The sequence below is a fragment of the Sander lucioperca genome, chromosome 7, assembly GCF_008315115.2.
Source record: "Sander lucioperca isolate FBNREF2018 chromosome 7, SLUC_FBN_1.2, whole genome shotgun sequence".
Lineage (NCBI taxonomy): Eukaryota > Metazoa > Chordata > Actinopteri > Perciformes > Percidae > Sander > Sander lucioperca.
Window position 1 is genome coordinate 34,170,983 of NC_050179.1, and position 13,522 is coordinate 34,184,504.

Here is a 13,522-nt window from a genome sequence, read left to right on the forward strand (position 1 = left end):
TAAAGAAAAGACTCATAATAATCTGGTATTAGAACTTGACTAAGCTATTGCAGAGGCCTTCACCATGAATTATGTTTCCAACGAACTTTGCTTCCAACTCAAGTTACTACATCTGGGACACCTAACTCCAGTGGACATCCTGACATCAAACCTTTTTGAATTTTATGCCTTAAGTATGCTTAAAAATAGTATACCTTCTAAAGAACAGCTTGTTAAGCATTTTCTATATATTATCACTTGTTTCATGTATGATGTAGATAGATGGAGATTTAATCTAATGTATTACTTGTGTTTTAACTAGAGATGGTCCGATACCATTTTCTCCTTCCCGATTCCGATACCTGAACTTACGTATCGGGCGATACCGAGTACCATAGGCGTAATTTACAGGGGGGATGAGCCCCCCTCCACCCCCCTCCATAATGAAAAATGGCTGGTGCAAACCCCCCTCTCCCCCCCAAAAACTAATTATAATTTCCTTTACATAAATAGACATTTGCACCATAAATTGTTGCAGAAAAATTCACCAGAATGCAAAAAGTTAAGTGTTTGACCCTGAAAATGTCAAGTTTGATCAAAAGTGGAGATCTAAACCCCCCCCCAATGTTGAACCCAAAGTTACGCCCTTGCCGAGGACTGATCCGAAACTTCTTAAAAGTGTTAAGAAATACATATATTTTATTATGTTTTAAAAGCTGTGTACTACTATCCTTGTATAGATGTGATAGGATTTATATTTCTAACCAATCATAAAGAGATGTATTGATCTGATTTATTAATTTTGAACATGTAATAAAGTAAATATATAAAAAAAAAGTCTCAAAACATTTTCAGGTTTCATTGCTTGTTTTTTTAAAGTTTAACCAATCATTGAGATGTATTGCTTGTGTTTTTTTTAAGTGCATCATATCATAGTTGTTTGTGTTTCAACTCTATAAAAAAGACACACAAGGAAATAGTCCTCTAAGACTTCACCGTTTTTGAACTGTGCAGGTTACCTGTTTTTGAAAGATTGTCAAGCCTTGGTTTTGGTCTTTTCTCTGAAAGACACAACTAACAGCAAGGGGAGTCCTTTGGAGTGGCTGACTTTTCTAGGGGAAGATTGTGGATTTCAAATTAATGCTAAATTGTTGAATTGAATGCCCAAATACAGACTTGGGTATTGGTGATGGTGAATTAAATGATTGTATTTGATTACTCTATCCTAAATTACATATTTCTTCAGTTTTGACTGATTTAAATGTTTTTCATTTTAAGGTGCTTTATTTGAAGTAGGTGGCCTTCGGTATTAGGTTTTGGAACTGACCTAAGTATTCTTCAGTTTTAGATATTTGATCAGAAGTATTTTCCAGTTTTGAGTATTTGCATTGAATTGTTTTTAGCTTAATGTGCCTCGCTTAAATCTAATGTTTCTCAGTTTTAAGTTGCAGTGTAAAAGCAAAAAGAAAAGCCATAATTTGAAGTAGAGTGGGACCTCCTCAAGCACCTCATCATCTCCACTCTCTGTCCCATCAGAATAGAACAGTCTGTTGGTGTGTGTGGCAGTGATAACCTTTTAACAAATATATTTAGATTTTTTTATCAACGGTTAAAAAAAAGCGTATTGAGGCATATATTCATGACGTAATTATGTATTAAGTGTAACATTATTCTTGTAAAGCAGAGCCCGAAATGGGCAAGTACTCACCAGTACTGAGTACCAACACTTCTGATTTTAGTTCTCTAGTTGTTAACTTAGGCTGATGTAATCTATGAAATAGACCAGTGGTTCCCAACCTGGGGTCCGGGGACCCCTCAGGGGGGCGGCAAAGATCACAGGGGGTGCACAAGTCTTTATCTGGTTTGAGGTTGAGGTAAAAAAATATATATATTTGCACGTTAAACAAATTATGATAATACCCTAGAATATATAATGTATACAAAAGTCTGTATAAAAACTATATATTTTTGTTCTCGCTTAAAATTGTAGGCAGTAGGCCAAACCTCCGGGACCTCTTAACCTGTGGCCCTTGCTGTCATCAGGTCAGCTGCTAGCTGCTATCATCCTCATTTTTCCTGCCGCCACAGCATCACTATTTTATTAATGAAACATGGCGGAGAAACGTAAAAGTGCTGATAACTCCTCTGTATCAAAAAAGAAAGTAAGGCTCTATCTCGAGAGTTACCTCAACTTCGGTTTCGGAGGGGGGGCTCAGCTTTTCTTAGACATAAGTAGGGGGCGCCAAGGAAAACAGGTTGGGAACCACTGACATAGACTGTATATACATTGGGGAAATCCAAGCAATTATATGTAAAATCAGACATTCAGCACCCCCATACAGCACGAATGGAATCATCCTTTGTTTCATAACCACATTTTCAGAAACTGCTACAATTCGACCATTAGATTGCCAGTCAAATCAGGCTCCTTCGACTGAATCATCGAATAGTCTACTATTCGGAGTCACCCCTACAAGATATATGTATAAATATGTCCAAGACACATCGAACTGCTGAATTAGGGTACTGGCATCTTTTTAGTTCCAATTCTGGCACTATAGGTAAGAGAGGTGTTCAGTAGCCTACATTATGGAGGCCAGGATTGTCACTTGTGGACACCCAGCAGATAGTTTAACATGCTTTCCACAACAAACAGTAAAGAGAACAGAGTTGTGTTATTTACCGTGTTTGAAAGGTTGCTTGTAGCAGGTCAGTTCCAACAGTCCAGTGTGACAATATCAGTTATGATGATCCAATAATATTGAGTGGAACGTCCCTCAATAGGCAGACGGTGAGACGTTAATTAGTTTTGTTGCGACTTTTCTAGTCTATATCCTTGACGTTCCACTTTCGGGATTGCTCTGGTGCTGCAGGATATTACACCAGATGCATGTATTTTCCGTTTCCTTCCGCTTTCTTTGTGTTGGAATTCTAACCTCCGGTGGATTTCTGAGGACTATGGTTAACTGCTCCTCAGATCTCTGCAGAGTAAATCCAGACAGCTAGCTAGACTATCTGTCCAATCTCAGTTTTCTCTCGCATTACTATTTTACAGCGGCTCTGTGCGGAGCTTAGCGCCGCCCATGACGATTGTGATTGGTTTAAAGAAATGCCAATAAACCAGAGCACGTTTTTCTCCCATCCCGGAAGCAAAATTACGAATCCCAGTATGGCCACGCCAAGACCCGCCCTACGAAGCAGCTCGATTGGTTGGGGTTAGGCATTTCACCTCGAGTGGTTAAGGTTAGGGTTAGGGGATTGATCAGGGGATAGGACCTGAACATGTAAGCATGGACGCTTGGCCAATAGTAGTGTGTGAATGCTATTGAAGGCCGGGTCTTGGCGTGGCCATAGTGGGATTCGTAATATCGCATCCCGGAATGCTTTGTTGAGTAGCCAGACCCTCCTCTGCTCTGCAGCGTGTGGATGGTCTGGCAAAGCGAGACTATAACTTTACTGACCTCAGCACAGGCTACTGTGGGCCGTAGCCAACGCCAATAAAGAAACTCAATAAAGAATAAAGACGCTGAAGCTAACGGGAGGCTCAAGCTAAGCCACACGTTAGCTTGAGCCTCCCGTCCCAAAACTAAACTTTTTCCTTTCTTGCAGGAATAACAACAGTCGCGCCCACTTAGCCTTCAGCCAACCACGGGTGTGTCATCTCCTGCTGTCTCATAAGTAGCTGCCGTGCAGACAGGCTTCACAGCATCTAACTTCACTGACATCTGGAAATGTCAGTGTTTCACTCAACAGTCACTTATCTGAACTTCTATCTATGAACCGTGAGACTTAAACACACGATTAAACATTAACATGTACAATTAGACAAAGTCCGTTACACTATTTACAGGTAACAAAAGAAACTTGAAACAAATAATGTGGTGTTTGCTTGCGTCTTCATGTGCGCACTAACTAGTGAGACACGTGAACCCACCGTGATTAACCTGAAGTCAGCAGGTGAGTCTAGGCTTCAAAATAAGAGCCCTCACTGAAATAAAAAATAAAAGATATATTTATCACCTAGCCCAGTGGTGTAGTCTACGTGATACACAGGTTTACGCAGTATACCCTCTAAGAAATCTCCAGGATTTCCTTATACCCATCTAAAAATGTGCAATGATACGCAACAACATAGTTTTGTGACAACTTTTACTTCAGATATTTGTATTCACAAATACGGGGTTGAGTAATGTGACAGCAAACTAAACTAACACTGCAGAACATGCAGAGAGACTTAGACCCTGATGTGAAAGCCCCCTTACTGCTTTATATTACATTATATATTTGATATATTTTGAATGCCATCTGTGTTTTCCTTATCATAGGCTAAGTAAAGGTATTCCCACCGTAAATTGGTGCATCATAGTATAAAAGTGTATCAGAATGCAGGAAATGAAGTCTTTGACGCTCAAAATAACCCTGGGAGAGGACACCCAGACCCCACACCACCCAAACCCCACACGTTGATATATATATATGGTACAGTATACCCCTACAATACATTAGACTACACCACTCACCTAGCCATGTACATAAACTAAGGCATAAAACCAAAAATATATGGGCTCAATTATCAAATATGAATACAAAGAAAGACAGGTTACTGTTACTAGCCAAGTGCATGTTTTACATCGATCAACAACGCACAAACGTACCGGTAATTGCATCCTTTGTGGCAACTCTATCCATGGGTTAAATGTGATGTGAAAAGTTAAGTTTAACATTGAATTGATGTTGTGATTGTTGTGGGCTTTAAGAGAATGTAAAGGCAGTGTTGTAGCCCACTGGTCAACAGATACATATGTTTTGCATGTGTTTTATTGTGTTAAAACACCTACTTACAAGTTTAGAAGAAAAAAACAAATTTCATGTTACATAACATGTTAAACATAATGCACAAATAAATGCATAGTGATTTGTATCGGTATCATTTGTACATCACGTTGGCATTTCTCAATGGCAATATAAATTATTTGTGAATGAATTGTCTAGTGACTTGAGTCTTGTAAAACACAATGCACTAATAAATGCAGAGTGATTGAAACCCATAATTTGAATAGGCTACATGTAAACTGACTTAAAAATGTTTGTGTGAATCCTTAAAGTCAAATGAATCCTTAAATTAATTTGCAAATGCTCAACATAGCATATTAAATGGAAATGTATTTGTGAATGTCAATCGGATTTGTGTGGAAACTATTGTACCGCGCTGTTGTGTGCCACAAAAAATTACCAAATGCGAGGCGAGACCAGAGGCTCTACAGGATATGGTAGTAACGCAACATTTATGGATGCCGAAAACTAAATGGAGGCCAAGCAAAGGTCGTAGATGGTAACCACAAGACTTGCAAAAAACTCTTGAAAGATGATTAAGTTAGGATTGTCTGGCAGAGAGTCTCAAAAGAGTTTGGGCAAATAACCATCCAAGTAAAAAAACACAACGCAAATATTACATTGCTTTACACCAACCTGAACCCACTCTTTAGAGGCCACTGGGTGAATCCTAGCCTGGGAAAACCCTGACCAACTTCTGGCAAATTTGAGATTTGCTCTGCAAGTCTGTGTGGTCAAGAGCCCATTCATGCCCATTTCCAATTTTTCCAAATGGAGGCACCAATCACAACCATTGTGGCGGGCTTTACACGATAGCGCGGCGACGGCTGGTGTCAACCAGGCTAGGTAAATCCAACACATCAGCTGTTGAATTGTGTCCAATCAAAGTTTGAATAAAGACTTGTGACTGGACTGAAATAACACCAAATAAAGTTTGAGGCGTTCATGAATCAACTGTTTATGTTTTACACACGAGGGGATCAATTCAAGACCAGCAGAGTACAATAACTTTAAATTAAATTGGGAGTTAACTCATTTTATTCATAAATCACAAATGTTGACCAGAGAGCTTTAAAAAGGGAACATAACATACTTTTAAGACAATTTAAATGAAAACATGTATTGACATATAGTACAGATAAACTGAACTTAAGTAACACAAGAGGCAATCGTGCAACAAATTTACACAAAAAACTTATGATAAATGACATTGAAATAGAAAAAGTAAAAGAACTTAAATTTCTGGGAGTAATAATCAATGAAAAATTATGTTGGAAGGTACATATACATTTATATTAAGGCCAAAATATCCAGATTGTGTAGCTTCATCTTAGCTGTAAAGGATCATCTTAAAGTCTGTATCAGCTCCACGTCTGACAGTTTTTGGCTGATTAGTGTTGAACCAAGTCTTGCCCTGAGTACTTTAATCCTGCAGGAAAGAAAAACTGCCTCATCATTAATACATCCATTTCAATAATACACATCCATGGTCGGGCCGTTCTCCTCCCAGCCAGTTTGCGGCCCCATTGACAGGTGTTGTCTCCATGACAACTAACAACAATTGCCATTTTGTTGTGTACTAATCAAATGACCACGGCAAACTGTTCAATGTCCTTTTAATACATTTTATTTCTATAGCGAATCCTTTATCTTAACTTAATCAAAATGGTTTCTCCCCTGTGTGGACGTTCATGGGATTAACCAAATTGCTAATGTTACTGAAGACTATTTTACAAACTGAGCAGGTGAGACGTTTTCTGAATGAAGTCTCATGTGAGTGGTTAAAGTCTTATTCAGAGAGAATCCTTTACCACAAACTGAACAACTAAATGGTTTGTGTGTGTGGGTGATCAAGTGTTTTTTCAGATTTCCCTTTTGTGCATATCTTATACCACAAACTGAACAGCTAAATGGTTTCTCACCAGTGTAGATTCTCATGTGTATAGTCACATTGATAGGCATCTTGGAAATTGCTTTACAAACTGAGCAGGGGAAACCATTTCCTTCTGAGTGAAGTCTCATGTGAACCCGTAAGGACTTCATCTGAGTGTAACTTTTACCACAAACAGAGCAACAATAGGTTTTCCTTTTTTTTTTGGACTCCAGTGTGTTTCTGCAGATGTTCCTCGTGGCCAAAGCTTATTATAAGTATTGCATTCAACATTACTTCCAGGTACTTCATTGTTTTGCAGAGAGTTTAAACCTGACTGAGACTCCTCCCAGTCGGCACTGTCATCAGTCTCAGAGGAGTCTGAAGTCTTCTCATGAGTAGCTGGTTGTAAAGGACTATCTGGATCTGAGTTCCTGGCTGGTTCTGGTCCTCCACAGTCCTCTCCATCAACTTCTATTATCTCTGCCTCTCTGTTCTCCTCAGTTTGGCTTTCATGGAGCTGTGAGGACTGAGCTTTCTCTTCATCATCTTCTTCACTCTCCACAGGGACAGAAGTGAACAGGAACAGGATATCAGCCTCCTCCAGCCCTTGAAGCTGCTCTCCTTCCTGACTGGTCCAGAGTTCCTCCTGTTCCTCTTTAATGTGTGGGGGGGGGGGGGGGCTCTGGGTCCTCCTGGTCCAGACTGGAGCTCCACTCCTGCTGCTCGGGGGGAACATCATCTTCAACCATCGACAGCTACTGGACGTCTGAGGAGAATAATGAAACACACGCACAAGTCTTAGTAAACTGTTATTTGTCAACACTTGTAAAACATGGTTTTAAAATTAAAATACTCAAGTACAAATTTGCAATTAAAAACGTGCAGTAAGGGATGCTGTGAAAAGATTGTTGATATTTGAGCTCAACTGCCAAACAAATACAACTCCCCCCTTTCAGAATCTAATCTCCACCCCCCAGATTCATGGACGTATGAGCATTGCAATAGTGACCACTTCTGCTAGTATCTCTGCCGACTAAACGAAATATGGCAGAATCGATGTAAGCTTGGTTTTGGATTAGCAAACTGCGCTACTGCTGTTAAGCCAACCAGCTGGGAATGGGAGCAGCCATTACAAACAATGGCAAATGGACGAGGTTAAACTTACCTATTGAAAACGGCAAATAGTAAAACAGCATATTAGGCTCAGGCGACCCCTCATATTTTCAAATCATCCAATCGTGGTTACTGATCGCCAGTGTGACAGGCTGCATTGAACACGTAACTGGACATAACATATTATGGATATGCAGAGCAGCTTCCACTTTCATCAATGAAACTACACCAGCTCGGCTGTCTTGCCTCCTGCTTGGCTGACGTGCTGACATGCTTCTGTGTTGATAGCGCCTTGCTTCGATAACTCAACGCAGTTCTTTATGTCATATTCTTCATTACAGCAGCTAATTACATTTAAACCTAACGTTACACTAGTTCACTCAAGCAATCACAGCTACCTCCTTTTAGGGGCATTCTCGCTAATCCCACACTTGTTTACACACAATTAGCTCTGTTAGCTGCTTTAGTTTAGCGGTTAGTCGCAGCCTTTTATCCCTAAATTAAGCTATTCCTCTGCCTCCTGATGTGATAATCGAAAATGTAATAACTGTAGTTTATTTGTCATGTTAGAGGCAAAGCTCTCAATCGTTAACATTAGCCGCTGTTAGGTGTCCAGTATACTCGCCGCGGCCGACCTGTCGCGCGCAAATGTGACGTCATGGGAGCGCCGTAACTATTTATACTTGCGCGTGGTGGTCGCGACACTAGTTGCAGTCTTCTCCTGAACAGAGGTGGCGCTAATGAGGAAAGGCTACCGACTTTGCTATTAAGAAGAAGAAAAAAGGTAAACAACGGCAGAACTGGCAGGAGCATTGACGTCAATGCAATGATTTGATTGGATGACCTACTTGGTCGGATCAAGCCTTTCATTCACCATAAAAGAACTCATCTTAACCCAGTAAGTTTACAAGAGAGACCTGCAGTCACTCTGAGAGTCCTGGCATCCGGTTGCCCTCAAACTCGTCCATGCTTCACGTTTCCGCTTTATTGTGAGCCGCTGAAAAAAATAGTCTCAAAATCCTGCCGCGCCAGCGAGATCTACGTCAATTTGACGTCACATTGGCGTCACGTTGGTGTGAGACAAGTTGGCTGCGGCGACTGTAAAAAGGCCTTTAGTCCCCAGTAACGTTAACCAGTACAGGTTGAGCTAATGTAGCTCCCCGTTCCCTGACAGCAGCCTGGATGACTGCTGTCCAAAAGAAGCGTAGCACATCATGTGTCAGATCCATGGAAAAGAGATGGCAAACTGCTTTGTTATTACTGTTAAGGATTTAAAATTGACTCGTGCTGAGTAACGGGGCTCAGCAGGCGGACTTACCGCTCCACCAGAAAAAAAAACAGTAGCATAGGGCTGGGCGATAAATCGATTTTATCGATTAACTCGAATGTGTAGTTAACGTCGATTTGTTAAAATGAAAATCGATTTTCTCCTTAACATCCGCGACGCTCCCCTCTGGGCTCCCATAGCTCTGAACGGGCTCAGCCTTCCCCCCGCGCGTTTGCCATAGAGATACACAAACAACATGGCAGCGACAGGGACTAACATTAATTCTTTTCTTAACTAGTAGTTTCATTACTTACTTATCCGTAATCTCCGCCGAAATGACCGGCAGCTCGCGGTGCTCTGTCCCCGGCTGAGAGTCACCTATTCTCAGATAACTGAACCACCAGCTACCGCTGACCTAAAGGACCACCATGCGGGACACCAGAGGCGGTGTTGAGGAACTCTTTTGCGGCTCAACACATCTACTAAATGCCGCTGATACGACCAAGCTGTGACGGAGGTCTGTAGCGGCTTAAACAACTAGCAATCGCCGCTCTGTAGCACGGAGCTCCTCTTCGACGTTTGTTTCTACCGCTAGTTACTACGAAGGAGCTCGCTACAGGTATGCTACATTCAAGAGACCATGGGATGTTAATGTACGTTCCTCAGCAACAGGTGGAAATAGGGGCAAGGTTGCGCAATAACGTTAAAATGATTTGAACTTGTAGCGAGGAGCGAGAAGTGAATTACCTGTATGTGTGAAAACAGCTTTATCTCACGCATCCGTTTATTTGTTGTTGAATATATAGCCACCCCCCCATCCTAAAAAAGGGAAAACACTCAAACCAATTTATATTTCCACAAAATTGGCATGAATAATCATAATGGTATACATGCCCCATGTGTGCGTGTGTGTGAGTCAAAACAAAATAAAGTTAAAACTTGTTTTGAACAATTTCTTTGTCATCTGCAGATTGATTTTAAGTAGGGGGAGAAAAAAATCGATTTCAATCTTAAATCGGATTTTTTTGGAAAAAATCGGGGATTTTATTTTTAGGTCATATCGCCCAGCCCTACAGTAGCTGGGTTTTTCCTACATAGAGACATTTTTGCCGCCGCCCCAAAGAGGTTTTAGCCAGCACCAAAGGACCACCAGTGCTACAATGATAAAGATTGAGAGAAAGAACAGAATTTCGGTTCCTCATTTCGGTTCCACTTAATGTGTCGACTGAAATATTTTCCCTCTGATGCTGCGAAACGGACGTAAAAATATCTATCTGTCTATTGCTAGCTACCGTAAATGTAGGCTACTTTTAAAATGCCATATTTTCCCTCTGGGCTCACCAAAACGGATGTAAAAGCATATTACAGCTACCACATCTATAAAAGAGCCTTTCTTTGATGTCATTTTTCAAGAATCGGTTTAGGAATCGGAATCGTTTTTAAAGTACCGGTTCGGCATCAGAATCGTAAAAATCCAAACGGTACCCAACCCTACTTGTAACGCTATTTCCACAGTGTCTTAACAGTACTTTTACTTAAGTAACGATTAAAATACTTCCTCCACTATTTCTCCAGCAGTTTTAAATGATAACAAGAAAGCTGTACCAACCTGTTCTGTTTAACCGGACTTCAGGGTTGCAAACAGCGTCCAGTAGTTTATGTTGTGATTCTCTTTTGAACGACAAAGTTCCTCCTCGTACTCTGCTATCGTTGTTACAAACAGCTCAAATATCTCTTCAGCAGCCGCAGTTAGTCGCTGGTTCACAAAAGCTCTCAGCATTTGGACTTTAGACATTTTTACTAAATCTAAGAAACTTTTCCTCCAGACACACACTGTTAAAAACGGTGTATTCAATCTGACAGGTGCGCTGTGTAGCAGGACGTATCCGTCTACATCCAGCAGCTAGCAAACTAACTTCATTAGTTTCGTGGGACACCAGGAGATAATTCAGACGTTTTCAAATAAAGGGAACAGCACAGAGTCCATTCAGACAAGTTTATCTGGACATAGTGGGTCCATGAAAAATACAGTTTGGTCTCTATCCAACAGTCTCTCCCACCAGCGCTGTGTGACCGAGTTCCGTCTCCGTCTATTTCCAGCTAGCAGGCTACGCTAACTTCATTTAGCATTCTTGGCGAAAGGAGATGAGTCTGAGGTGAAACGTCCCAGAAATGTGCACAAAGTGCACTTAAACAAGTTTATCGATACCTGCAGGCTCTGGTGGTTCACTCCGGTTGTATCTGATGAACTATGTGACGGAAAGAGCAGGACTCACGGGGAAAAAACAATATATGAGCCGTGAACAACCCTCTTTAACCAGACTCCGTATTGCTCAAGTTAGCCACGGTAAGTATAACTGCTTCCGGTAGCACTTCTTCAAAATAAAAGTGAGCAGACTTTTGTTTACATGCCCATGTTGTGCAGCAGAATGACCCCTGCATGCGAATTCTTATTTCTCATACTGTTTAGTATATTATTGGATCATTATTACTGATACCTTAAAATGTAAGCAAGTCAATTTTCTGTTTGCAAAGTCGCCATTTTTTAAACATAGCCATAAAGAGAGCTGTGTGGAGCCGGTAATCTAAATTAGTTTTGTAGCAACTCATTTGGCAATGGCTTGAATGTAACAGACATTCATTAATATAAAAAAGTTACGCACTAAAGCTTTAATATGTAATATATGTAAAAACAATTGTGTTGTAGTACATCTGAATGCAGGACTTTTACTTGTAGTGTAAACATTTTAACAGTGTGGTATGAGCTGAATACTTCTTCCTGCATTTATAGATTACTGAGGATTTGGGTTTTTTGTTTTCCATAACAATTGTTTTATTTCAGTAAAATAGGAAAGCTACAGTATGTAATTTATTTTATTTTTATATATATATATATATATATATATATATATATATATGGCTGTCAATCGATTAAAAAATGTAATCTAATTAATTACATGATTAATGTGAATAATTAATCGAAAGCCCTTGAAGCTGCTCTCCCTCCTGACTGGTCCAGAGTTCCTCCTGTTCCTCTTTAATGCGTGGAGGCTCTGGGTCCTCCTGCTTTACCTCTTCTTTAACCACCAACAGTTGCTGGATGTCTGATGAGGATAAGGAAATCATATTTCTGGCTATTTAAAAAAAAAATGTTTTGCTTTCTAAGACCTTTGATTTATCAAAAAACATCTTCAACTCTGACAAATTCTTGAGTTTTTGAATAATCATATTTAATCCAGTTTATGTCAAATTTGCAGTTTCCGTCATCAAGACTCAGTCAAATTAAACTGTTTTTATATAAATGGTTTAGATGTAGCGCATTACTAGCCACCACTTTTTTATGATAAACAGATTTAAAAATCTTCAAGTTTAATTTTTATTAAGTAAATAATAAAAAAACCAACATACATAACATGTGTCCTGTTTCCTAACACCGCCTTCCCACTGGCTCTTGAAATCAGCTCCGATACGGCTTCGAAACGACCAGAAGTCATTCATTTCTTATGGAGATTCGCAGACCCTATGTGAATGGGTCCGAACGAATGCGATGCGAAATTTTTTTTGTCAGTTGGTCATCTGGATGCGTTAAAAAAAATTGAACTCTTGCGAAAGGCTACGGACGGTTCCTATCCGACAATTCCAGCGGAAGTTAGTGTTGCTATGGTACTGAAAAACAAACCTGATAATGCTAATTGGTTAGCTAGCAACAGACATCGAACCATTGACATTCTACCGCTATATCACATTTAACCGACGTGACATGTCAACGTCCTGGGCAACTTTTCTCCACGCAGCAGCTTCTCTATTTATATCTGTATAAGAGAGGTCAGAGAGAATCGGACATTCAGACACTTATCAGTCGTTCTAGTCTCTCCGCCATTTTTGTGAGTCACTTCCGAAGCTTTTCAACGGTGTAGTACGACGTCCGCTGGGGGCGTATTGCGTATTACGGAGCTGATTTCAAGTGCCAGTGGGAAGGCGGCGTTAGCAATACACTATTAAGTAACTTGTGGCAAATCTTGAAGTACAACTTTGAATTACAGTTATTATGGTGAAAACAACGGCTGCAGTTTCAACTGTTTTGTTCCCTTAAACAGAGAATCTGTAAACAAATATCCACTTCCTAAAAAAGGATCCTGCACATCAGAACAAAGAACAAAGAACTGAAATTTGTCCTGAATTGGCTGACGATTCTCCTTTCATCGAGCACATAGAAACAGAATCACTCCAATATATCAAAGATGATGAAATCAGTTGTCGACCATGTTAAAGAAGAAACAAGGATGAACACGACTATTAACCATGGTTCTTTTCCATTTATAGTCACACTTCAGTTATGGCACAAAACAGTGTCTACAGTGAAGCAAAAACAAAAAGTAATGGCTTTAAACTGGAGAGAAAATGTTGCTTGTAGCTTGATTTAGCTGCAGCTTATTTTGGAGTCTGTATCAGCCTTA

The 13,522-nt window shown here is 40.2% G+C and overlaps 1 pseudogene; it reads right to left on the reverse strand.

Moving 5' to 3' along the window:
* Positions 1 to 6,490: 6,490 nt before the first annotated feature.
* On the reverse strand, positions 6,491 to 11,569 carry LOC116036345 (annotated as a pseudogene).
* Positions 11,570 to 13,522: the final 1,953 nt, after the last annotated feature.